The sequence below is a fragment of the Herpailurus yagouaroundi genome, unplaced genomic scaffold (genome assembly GCF_014898765.1).
Source record: "Herpailurus yagouaroundi ecotype Mexico unplaced genomic scaffold, PumYag 141, whole genome shotgun sequence".
Lineage (NCBI taxonomy): Eukaryota > Metazoa > Chordata > Mammalia > Carnivora > Felidae > Herpailurus > Herpailurus yagouaroundi.
In genome coordinates, this window is record NW_024412396.1 from 12,540,444 (window position 1) to 12,553,045 (window position 12,602).

The window sequence follows — 12,602 nt, forward strand, 5'->3', positions numbered from 1 at the left end:
TCCTTATGAGGTTTACCAATAATAATTACAGGAAATATTTTCTAACATGGTATATTACATTGGAGCATATGCAAATAAAGCCTTTTTTTTTTTAATTTTTAAAGAGCTGCCTTTACCTAATGATGCAACAACATAGTATTGTTTTGATAACATTTTCATTTTCTAAAATGGCTTTACAACAGCATCTTAAAGAATTTAAGAAAGTGAAGAAAATTAGACTCCCGTAAGCGTAAAATGTGTGGTAGAGTGGTTAATTTCAAGTTTTCAGGCAAGGGAAACTTTAGAAACTCTCTCCATAAGAGCTATGTACTAGAACCCTTATTGCTGCATGATCTAAAAACTGGAAACAACCTAAATGTCCAACAATAGGGTGTTGGTTAAGTATGCCGCAGAAATCCAGGTAGCTATTAAAAATGATGTGGGCTTAGGGGCACCTGGGTGGCTCAGTTGGTTGAGCGGCCAACTTCGACTCAGGTCATGAATTCACAGTTTGTGAGCTCGAGCCCCACGTCAGAGCCCGATGCCTGCTTCGGATTCTGTGTCTCCCTCTCTCTCTGACCCCCCCTATCCCCTGCTCACGCGCTGTCTCTCTCTCTCTCTCAAAAATAAACATTAAAGAAAAAAACATTTTTTTTAATGATATGGGTTTATAACTGTTGATGTGGAGCTATATTCACTGGGGAAAAAACAGGTTATAAAGTGGCAGGTTTCAATCCATCTTTATAAAGTAAGTAAATAAATAATACTGTATAAATCTGGAATTTGAAATGATGTATGCCAACATGGAAATGGCAGTGCTTTTCTCTGGGTAAAGGAAATATGGGTAAATTCTTTCAATTTCTATGTTTGTATTATCTGGTTTCTTTAAAACAGTGTGCACTTATTACTGCCATCATTAGAACCAATAGTAATATTATTTTCATTTAAAAATATCTCAAGTTCAAGGGTAGAATCCAAGAGTTTTGATGTAGAAGGAACAGTAAAGTCTTCCCTAATTCAACTTCCCCAACTTTTTACTGCCAGGGCTGGAATCCCTTCTGCATGATTCTGTCAGACCCTCACCCAGACTTAATGAATGGGAAACTCGCTACCTTCCAAGTATAACAAGATAATTCTGATGACAGCAGAATTCCATCTGGGATGAGAATAGAGTTGGGAGAAATGCAGAATACTGTGGGGCACTAGGGTGTGGTAAGCCCTCAAAACCATGGGGTATCCCCATGCTCAAGCGCTCTGTATGAGACAAGAATAATTTGTGTTCTCCTGATGGGGATGGAGGAGAGCTTTGCAGAGAAAGATGAGGAGAGAGGGCATTATCACAAGTTGGAGAGAGGCTGGGACCATTGCAGCCATCTCTGAGAGGGGCTGGCGGGAGGTCTTTCTACCTAGTGTGCCATGAGAATGTTACTTGGCTTGTTCGGGGTTTTTCCCCGTGATGTTAACAGATCCTGTCTTTTCTGCTTTACTTCCACCCACTCTAATTTTTTAGTGAAAATTAAAGTTGTGGGTGACTTTAAACCTCGAGTGAGACGCTGCAAAACAGACACAGCACAACTGACGGCAGGTACCCAGAGTCGGCATTAACCATAAGACAAGAACTCGCCAAACTCTTGCTCACAGGTCTGGACTCTGGTACAAGCCGAGGGAGGAGGGCAAGTCCATCTTGCTTGGGTTCCACAGGCAGAGGCCCCAGTGGCGCGGGGGTTACGTGGGGCAGCCCCTCCCACTGCTTCACAACTTGGCATCTGCCTCAGAGCAGCTCCAAATCTGTGTCTGCCTCCGTGCCTTTGGCTCTGCTCTGGAACAACTCAGTCCATTTAAGCTCTGTTCCAAATGAAAGATAAAGGAAAGATGATGCCCTTGAAATATTAAACCAAAGTAATTTTCATTCCCCATAAGTGGTGCTGTCCTATGACCCCCTCACTCATTGAATCAATGGGTTTGACTACTTCAGGGAAAGGCTGAATACTTAAGTAGAACAAAGTCATTACTCAGCTTAGAGTGTCAGACTAAATTTCTTAAGTTCACAGCAAGATAATTCCAGGCTTTGTTAAGAGAAAAAAGGGTTTTGCCTGATTCAAAAAGTTTTCTTTTTCAGTGTTTAAAGAGTAAAGCTCAGGGGTCTGAGCACAGAACTTCACACGGCTTCGGTCTTCACACTGGTATGTGTGTATCTCTGGGAGTGCACGAAGATTTGCTAAGGGATGTATAGTCACTGGGAATTTTAAGGGAACTGTTTTCCAAACGGTCCACTTCCATGTGCATTATTTCCTAAAATTAACCCTCTTTTAGAATTTGTAGATTAACCTGCTTTTTCCAAGTATTCTCCTTCTTTACAAAAGAAAATGATACCTCTCATTATCCAGAATCCCAAGGGTACCACAACCTCTGGGTCACCAAATGACTGGACATTTGGAGAATGCACGCCACCAAGGAAGGGATCTCTGGGAGCAGTACCGGGTGAGCTCCCAGGAAAATACTGAGGGCCACGGGGGCCTTATTTCATTCAGGCTGCATCGTCATGCATGGCGGCTAAGTGCCTCATCTATTTATCTTTGTTTTTACATATTAGAATTCAGACGTGATGTGGTTGTCATGAGGACTTACACCGAAACACTGACTTAAACTGAGAAAAAAATCTAGACTTGTCCTGACAGAAAGCATGGCGGATTTGGCTGACTGGATAGATAACAAAAACTGACTTTGCCGGTTAGGTTCTCTGTGGTTATTTTCCATACGTTGAATGAGCAAAACCTAAGGTTTTAACAAAAATATATTTAGAGCATACATACAACAGAAAATACATCAGAGACAACATCTTTTGTAACTATTACATGGAGATAAAAATGTTCAGATGTCAACATAAAAATATGGAAGTTTTTCAGAATTTTTTAAGGGCCCGAGAGGGAAAAGTTTGCTAAACAGTGTACGGAGGCAGGGTAAGGTGGAAACCCATTGGGGTTAAACATGAAGTAGCAGTGAGGTGAAGGGCAAGAGGTCATCTGTCAGTGTGGGAGCTCCCTCTTCCACCCCCCACCCCCAGGCAAACCTTAAGATCCAAGAGCCCACAGGAAGTAGGAAGTACTTGGAATGAACGGATAAATTTGAGAGAATCCAAAGCACAAGGACTTATTTCTTGCCTTCCAGGACACAGTAGCTCAGGAAAACCTCAAGCATCTTAGCCCACAACATGAAGTAACCCCGGGGCAGTGGAAATGGTGGTGAAATATCCTTAGAAAGAGAAAGCACTGAGAGACCACCAGTCCTGACTCCCTGTGGCAGTCACATGATGTGAAAGAAATTCCCACAGCCCTACGGGACCCACCGAGGGATATACAAGGTGCCTAGGAGTTAGGAATGGCCTGATCTTTAGAGGAAGGTGGCTGAACTCCCAAGGTGCAATCATACTCCCTCCCCGCTTCTCCTTTCTGGGCTCTGATATCATCCAGGAAGAAGAAAGGAGGCCAGATGTTGGAGGAAACCTGAAGGAGGAGGTTTTTTTTGTTTTTTTAAGTTTATTTATTTTGAGAGAGGAAGAGTGTAAGCACAAGCCAGGCAGGGGTAGAGAGAGAGGGAAAGGGAATCCCGAGCAGGCTCCACACTGTCAGCACAGAGCTCGACACGGGGCTCGAACTCATGAACCATGAGATCACGACTTGAGGCGAGATTAAGAGTCAGACGCTTAACAGACTGAGTCACCCAGGTGCCCCAAGGAGGCAGTTTTACACCAGGTGTAGGACGCCTAACCTGCATCTGTGAGTCACCAAATAATTTGCACAAGTGACAGTTTTTTCATTAGAGCAATATATATAGTTATTGAGTTTTAAAGCTTGAAGGAACTTGAGAGATCATCGGCCCTTTGCTCTCATTGGATAAATATGGAAAGTGAAGCCCTGATTGATAATATGAGTTGGCCTATGTTTGGGAGCTTGTATCAGAAGTGGTGATTCCCACTGGCTCACCTTAAGACTGAGTCTTTGGTAGTCCTTTATGGTCCCAGCCTTCCAATGTTTTTTAGAATATAAATTCTCCCCACTCAATTTAGATGCTCTGCAATGTGTTTAGAATACCTTCAGTTTGGCTGAGCTGCTGATACCTCCAGAGCAGCCAGCAACACTGGACATTTTACACTGGTTTAACTGTTCCTGAAGAGGACAACAGTGAAACAAACTTCATAAGCATTGGTATTAGGAATCATGAAAACACTTTACAGTAGGACTGGCCAATAGAATCTTCTGCGATTTTGGAATTGTTCTATATTGGCACTGTCCGATTTTGTGGCCACTGTCTATGGAGGCTTTTGAGCACTAGAAATGTGGCGAGTACGACTGAGGAACTGAATTTTACATTTTATTCAGTTATAAATTTGAACTTATCTATGAATAATCACATGTGGCTAGCGGATTCTGTATTGGACAGTACAGCTCTATAATATTCCTAAAAATGAGCTTCCTCTTCTTTTTCATCACAGTTACAGGAAATTGGTTGAAGCCTTTAAATTTTGGCCTATAGGGGCGCCTGGGTGGCGCAGTCGGTTAAGCGTCCAACTTCAGCCAGGTCACGATCTCGCGGTCCGTGAGTTCGAGCCCCGCGTCGGGCTCTGGGCTGACGGCTTGGAGCCTGGAGCCTGTTTCCGATTCTGTGTCTCCCTCTCTCTCTGCCCCTCCCCCGTTCATGCTCTGTCTCTCTCTGTCCCAAAAATAAATAAACGTTGAAAAAAAAAATTTAAAATAAATAAATAAATAAATAAATTTTCGCCTATATAACAATGTTTGCCTCAGATATTTTACTTCCCAATTCTCAAGGAGACAGTATTTTTGTATTGTGCCAGAACAACCCTCATTCTCTGGAAGATCAAACACGTTTCTTTGAAGGTCAAAGTTTGAGAATATCTTAGTTACTAGACCAAGACTTACTGGTGTTAGTTATTTAATTTTTTATTTGCTTTTCCTATGCACATGATTTTGAAAATTAAATTGTTTTAATAGATTTAATTTCTAAATAATGTTTTCCCAAGTCCCCTACATTTTCAGATGATATTGGGTCTTCAGTATTACTATCTATTGCTGCATAACAAATCATCCCAAAACTTTGTGGCTTAAAATATCAACCCAGTCATTATCACAAGTTTCTGAGGATCTGGAACCAGGTAACAGCTTAGTTGGGTTCCTTGGCTCAGAGTCGCTCAAGAGGCTGCAATCAAGTCGTCAGACAAGACTGTAGTCATCTCGAAGCTCGACCAAGGGGAGATGTTCTCCCAAGCCCCCTCCTACAGCTGTGGGCAGGTCTCAGGTCCTGGCTGACTGTTGACCAGAAGCATCAATTCCTGGCCACGCAAGGGTGTTACTCACAACAAGGCAGCTGGCTAGTGGCCGCTCTCCATTCCTTGCCACATGGGCCTCTACACAGAGCAGATCACAACATGGCCTCTTGTCGCATCAGAGAGAAAGCAAGAAAAACCAAAGAAAGAATGGGAGCAAAAAGCCTGCTCTTTTGTAATCTATGCTCAGAAGTGACACGCCATCCCTTTGCTGTGTTTTGTTAGAAGCAAGTCATCAGGTACAGCCCACACTCCAGGTGAAGGGATTAGACAAGGGGGTGGACACCAGAAGGCAGGAATCATTGAGAATAATGTGAGGAGCTGATTTCTGCAACTACTTTAAAGAAGGCTCTTTTTCTCGCTGGTCTAGGCAGTCCTGAATCTTAGCTTCAGGGTCAGCTCCACCCAGAGTCAGAGTGTGGGTGTGTCCAATGTCACCCACCTAGATAGTGGGGGAACTAGACCTAGAATCCAAGTCTCCTAAGGACCTGATCGGTCCTCTCTTTTCTGTCATACATGTTTGGTTAGGACTCCAGCACACCCACATGGAGCCCCACAACAGCAAGCAAAAGTATTTTGACTTTAAAACACAGGCACTAAGGTGTCTAAACAGAAGAGTGCTACGACAGAAATGATTTTTAAAGAAAGACTTTAGTATGATGTAAAGCGGTTTGGAGAGGGAAAGACAGGAAATTACATTAATTCCAATTTATTTACACTGAGCATATTTATGGCCTACAGTTTTGTAGTTTGTGATTGTAAAGACATCCCGTGTGTTTTCCTAAGTCCTAATAAAATGGTCTTTGAAAGACTTATTTGGGCCCCAAATTCATCAAGTAAAATGCTACATGGGAAAGTCTATGACCAAGTTTTATAATATACAATATTTCCCCATGTGCACATTGAAATAAACTCTAAAAGTTCTCTGGTGAATTTCCAGAGATGATGTTTTCTATTAACATAGGAAACTCCCGGGAGAGTCAGGACTCAAAAACCTCGAGAAGATATTGTAGCCTGTAAAATGTTTTAAAGTAGTGTCCTACGAAGTCTCTACCTCCAGCCATGACAATAACACACAAACTTGCATTTAAATGAGTAGGATGGTGTGGCAAAGTCTCCCACTTATCCATCAGTAGTCACCCTCTCCTTCTTTTAATAGTAAACTTTCTGATGTTTAGCTGGGCACATTGCCTAGTCAAGACTACATTTCCCAGCCTCCTTTACAGTTAGGCGCAGCCATTAAGACACAGTTCTGGCCAGTGGGTATGAGTGGAAGTGATGTAACTCATTCTGGTTGTGTCTTTAACTGGGAATGGTATGTGCTCCCCTTACTCCTTCTCCCCTCCTGATTAGGTGGTACGCAGATGTGATGACAGGAGCTGGGAGTTGTCAGAGGTGAAAGCTCCCATAACAGCCTTGAACCAAATTTCCAAGACAGTTAACATTTTCTTTCTTGCCTAACTCCCTGTGATTTGGAGTCGCTGTGTTAGAGCAGTTTAAACTATAACTTAACTACTATGATAACTATCCACCTTTCCTCTATCTTGGTTTTCTACCTAAAGTAATGACAGACACCTAGACAAAAGTGATAGACAAAGGTGATAAGGAAAAGGGATGTATTGGATCATATTAAATTCTTGTTATCCTCTCCTAGTTACCTGGGAAGCTACCAGAATCATAGTGGTAGTAGCAAATTCCTAATTATTCTTGCTATTTGACTTTACTCCCCCTCTTTATTAGCAAATAATTAAAGAAGCAATAATATTATAAGCTCAGACTTGCTAATGAGCCAAGGGTGCCTTTAAGTTTCCCTTTCTCAGGGTTGACTAGGGTCAGAGACTAGAGATCTATACAATTTGGTATTGATAAATGTTTAACACTGGCTCCCTAAGGAAAAACAAGCCCCAGTTGGTAGGGTTTGCCAATTTCCATTGTGTAAATACTCTCACTATGGCTGATTTCAAGCTAGGAATATGAGAAGAGGTGTTCACATGTGCACCTTGCAAGGTAAAACTTGCTGGCTCCAGAACGCTGGGATCCATCTATCCATTGCCTCAGCCTGGGACTGCTCCCTGATTTCCTTACACTCTGCAGAAGGATGCTAAATTTACAGTGCTATGCACCAGGAACAGCAAAGACAATGTGGGGTGTGGCTCTGATGCTGTCGGAACTGCATCTGGGGCCTGGCCTTCATCTGATTTATGACGCTCTTGCAGTAACATTTCATCCTTTTGGTTCAAGTCAGTGTTTGGTAAACTTGACTACACACTGGAAACACTGGGGAGCTTTAAAAACTAGCAATGCCTGGGGACCAGCCTTAGAGATTTTGGTTCAATTGATCTGGGCCAGGACTGTTAAAAGCAGATATTTTAATGTGCAGCTAAGGTTGAGAACTGCTGGTTTAAAGTAGTAGACCCCTTATTTACATAGACCCCTTATTTATCCCTTACTTGCTTTTGGCATAAAAAGGAAAAGTCAACCTAGGTAGCCTGGCAAAAAGGGAAGAGGTCAATGGCAAGGCCAGGACCGTTTTCTTAGTGAAAGAGAAACCTGAGCAGAAGAGGTCTGTGTTCTGTCTCCTCTGTGGGTCCTACAAAGAACCTTAAATATTATTCTTCTGAACACTTAAAATAAAAAACAAAACACTACTGAGCCTTTCTTTTTAGTTAAAAATTTAAGTAAGCATAGGAAATGCTGAAATCCTGGGAAGCTGTTATAGATCATTTAATAATCTCTCTTATGTTTTGAATTTATATAAACTGCTATCTTCACTGTGAGATCTGGTTCCATTTCTTTCCATCCACATTAGGAGTAGATGCTAAACTTCCTGGTATTTAAAAATCAGGAGACATCCAGGTTGTGTAGTTTTTGACCATTAAGTTAATCTCTGCAGTAAGCTGTGATGAGAATTTTACAAATTGATAAAATTGCTAGTTTACTAATGAATCATCTTTCATATAGCATTATTTCATACAATAATCAATACAAGTCCATGTGTAAATGCACATACAATATAAGCAAGACACTAAGGATCTGTTGGGCCCAGCACCTGGTCAGGAGACGGGCAGCATGAGACGGTGAAAGAACACAGGAGCATGAAGCCCAGGGCTCAGCTTGGCGCTGTTCATGTCTGATGCAGTTTCCTGAGTCATAAAAAGGAGCACATAGAACAGGATTACTTTGGCCTCTTCAACTTTAATATTTTGATAAGGTATCCTGAGACTGAAATCCATCAGAGTGTCGATCAACCACACAGGTTCAAAGAACCAAAGAGGTTCTTTCCCCTAGGTTTGGCAGACATTGACAAGCTCTGAGAATGCGTGTCTATTTCTAGAGCTTTTCCATCCTGAGCTTATATTCTTGCTAAATCAGGTATTGCAAATAGGTTTCATCTCCAGGTCCAGTCCAGTTGACTAGTAGTGGTCTCCCAAAGCACTCTGTTGGGCAGGATTCTGAAGCCGGGAGCAGAGTCGGTGGGAGTTAAGAGTGCCATGAGAAATGAAGATGGTCTTGGGTCTGAAAGGGGTAAAACAGCAGTACAGACATATCATGTGCCATCTGTGCTCCCAATCTTTTCATTTAGACCAGTGTTTTCTTCATCTCTCATCAGGTACTTTGGAAGTGAAATGAATCTTGGGACTCTGTACTCTTGCCATCTTTGGCTCGGAAAATTTAGTCCATTATCAAAGCAGAAAGGGATCTGAAAGTAATTCAACCCAAACATTCAGCTACTTACTGAGTCTTTGACAAGCAGCTTCAATTTAGGTAAAATCTTTCTAATAACCAAGCAACCAGCAGTTGATTCACTTCAACAACTAATTTATTTAAAGAAAAATAAACATTATTTAATATTATTTTGGCTAAAACAAAAAAAAAATGCTTTTTGATTCTTTGGCTCTTAAGCTAGTCCCATTAGGCACAGTCTGCAAGATAACAGAAATCGTGACCTTCCCTCTCTCCCACCTCCTTAGCCTGGGTGGCAGCATTTTTCCCTTCAGGCTGTGTGACACCACAGCATGATCTGAAAAGTAATTAACTACTTTAGAAGTTAATCCAGCATATACTTTGAAGCAGAAGCAATTCCATTCCTAATGGTTGCTTGGCAGATTGATTCTTACTTCTGGCTCTCGAAACGGTATGTAGTAATTGCCCCAGAATTTAAAAATCATCTGGGGAATTCCTTCTTCCACATCTAGGGTACAAATAGCTAATGACTTTGACATGTAGTGTGTGTGTGCGTGTGTATGTGTGCGTGTGTGTGTGTGTGTGTGTGTGTGTGTGTGTTGTGGAGGAAGGGGTTCTGCTGCTTTCTAAGCAGTGCATTGAAAATCACTAGATAATAAGAAAGTTGTCTCTTCTCACTGTAAAGACCTGAACAATCCTTACTTGACTGGATTGCAAAACTGAGCTTCAAAGCTAGTAAAATGATCACATGTAGAGAGAAATCTTGACGGGGTAGGTCTTCTCAGAGTGGATGCGCTCTCACTTGGGTACTCTGGTTATAGAGTTGCCTGCTTTCCTGTTGGTTTTGGTGGTGGTGTTACTGCTTGTAGAACAGTGCTGTGACGTCTTCAGAGTAACAACTCAATCACTTTGTAAACTAACCACTCATCTCTGGATCAGAAGATCTTACTTGAACACTGTTCTCATATGCTGACTTCATTTTATGCCCATATTGATTCGATCATTAGACTATGCTCTGCACACTACCCTTCCTAAACTTGCTACATTCCCTGTGATTGGGGGAGTGGGTCACACCCTCTTTCAATCGTTTCCATCTTCTCCAACTTTAGAGTCTCCTATAGCACTTGACACCCAAGAAAGACCTCACTCAATAGTCTGCGAATCAACTATCATGATGGTTGTGTTTAGTTTATGTTAGTTATTTATACTCTGTCCCTCTTCAAGAACTGAAGGTGATTCAGATGGGATTTTCAGCTATTATCGGTTATCCATCAATCAATATAAATCCTTGCGCTGTCAGGTAGACTTCGTTTGAAATATTAAAAGTATGGGGCGCCTGGGTGGCTCAGTCGGTTAAGCGGTCGACTTCTGCTCGGGTCATGATTTCGTGGTCCGCGAGTTTGAGCCCCGCGTCGGGCTCTGTGCTGACAGCTCAGAGCCTGGAGCCTGTTTCAGATTCTGTGTCTCCCTCTCTCTGACCCTCCCCCGTTCATGCTCTGTCTCTCTCTGTCTCAAAAATAAATAAACATTAAAAAAAATTTTTTTAAAGAAATATTAAAAGTAATTGAACTAATAAATTATTCCCAAATTGGAGATGAATTTCCAATTTGGGGATAATTAAAGGAATCTGTAAGAAAACAGAGAACTCAGGCCTTGCTCTCAAGTTGGTTGCAGTTTGGTTGGAGACAAGACTGATGTGCATGAGACACCATGTACAAGAGGAGGCATTTGACTGCAAAGTCCTAATCACACTCTGTAAATTAGAAAGGAGCATGATCTCGGAGGATGGTTAATGAGTGAAGGCTTCAGGGGTGAGGTAAACTGAGTCAGGTATTAAAGAGGAACAAGGTTTGGAAAGGCAAAGGGAGAAGAACAGACATTCTGCGTGAGGTGTTGACAACGGTGAATGCATGGTGAGAAAAAATAGTATGGCCCAGTAGGTGGTCAGCCTGTCTGCAACAGGGGTTTGGAATACCGTGGTAATTATGTAAACTTGACGGGTAGGGGTCCAATTACATCGGGGCTTGTGGTCAGTGCAATAGAAAATAAGGAGCCCCTGAGGGATTTTGACCCAGGGAGTGACATTATAAAATGGTGTTTTCAGATTCTATTTCTGGCAGTGATACATGGGATGAAGGAAAACTAGGAACAAGGCAGCCGAATTGACTTAGCAGTGAGGGAAAACAGGACATTCTGACTACAGTGGAGGCAATGGGGACAGAGGCAAGAGATAGTTCAAAAGAAATTTCAACCAGTCTCGGTGTCTGGCTAGATGTGGGATAGGGATGGAGTAGGTCAAGGGTACATCTGAAGGTGGGTGAGCATTGGGGTAGGGGGTTCAATGACAGAACCTGGGAAGTCAGAGGAGGAATTGTCTTTGAATGTGTGGAATTTGAAATGACAGCGAGCAGGGTGAGGAGGTGACACTGCAGGAGAAAGCAATGCAACTTTGTTTTGAAACCTGAGTCTAAGTCATTTAACTTCACTGACAAGGAGAATGGTACCTGACTCACGTGGCTGAAGAACTGAGGAACTCTGGTAAGAATGTCAAAGTGTTTTGTAAAGTGCTACCCAAATGTACGCCTTCAGCATTTTACTACGTGTGCATCTTCTCCCCGGCTGCATATGCTAAAGTGGACGCAACACTGAGGCTCATGAATGTCACGCTGGTGTGTTTTGAGGTCTATCGTTTCTGGTGACAGAGAGACTGGTTGGGAGGCCTCAGCAGCAAAACAGGTAAGAGATGAGGAGGAGCATCTGGCCCGGGGCAGCGACCACACAGGTAGAACTCAGTGGACTTACATGCTTTCCAGGAAGAAGAATGGATTGGATGTGGGAACTGAGTAAGAGGGAGGATTCTAGGATGACATCCGGGCTTCTGGTCTGGGCAACTGACAGCCTGTGGTTTAAATCACTGAGGAAGAAAAGATTGGAGGAGGGGCAAACTTGATCAGGGAGGAATATTCTGGGTTTAGTTTGGACACTGGTGGGTAAAATAATGCCCCACCCGAAGGAGTCCACATCCTAATTCCCAGAACCTGTGAACATGTTACCTTTCATGGAAAAGGGACTGTGCAGATGTGATTGAAGATTTTGAGATGAGAGTATCCTAGACGGTCTGGGTGGACCCTATGTCCTTCTGAGTGAAAGAGAGAGGCAGGAAAGTGAGAGAACAGAGGGGAGAAAGATGGGCCATTGCTGGCTTTAAAGATGGAGGGGGCTGCAAGCCAAGGAATGTGGGGGGGCCTCTAAAGGCTGGAAAAGATAAGAAATAGCTTCTCACCTAGCACTTCCTAAATGAAACACAGCCCTGCTGAACCTTGATTTTAGCCAAATGAAACTCGTGTTGGACTCCTGACCTTCAGAACTGTAAAATAATACATTCTTAATACTTAAGCCACTAAAGTTTGTGGAGATTTTTTACAGCATCGATGGGGAACTAATATAAACACATTTGAGATATGTAAGAGTCATCTAAGTAGAAACCTAGGACAGTTTTATATTGAGGTCTGGGCTGGGATTATAGATTTGCCTATAATTAGTCTTTAGCCCATGTCATTCATATATATATATATATATATATATATATATATATATA

General features: G+C 42.3%; 1 long non-coding RNA gene across 2 annotated transcripts in view; it reads right to left on the reverse strand.

Annotated features, from left to right (window-relative positions):
• Positions 1-550: 550 nt before the first annotated feature.
• Positions 551-12,602, reverse strand: part of LOC121031635 (uncharacterized) — a 54,886-nt gene continuing 42,834 nt past the window's right edge. For both annotated transcript variants that reach the window (XR_005790812.1, XR_005790811.1), the window contains 3 exons: positions 8,370-8,463; positions 3,963-4,145; positions 551-1,824 (listed from right to left, as the gene is read on the reverse strand). This is a non-coding gene — a long non-coding RNA (uncharacterized LOC121031635). The remainder of the gene's footprint in view (positions 1,825-3,962; positions 4,146-8,369; positions 8,464-12,602) is intronic.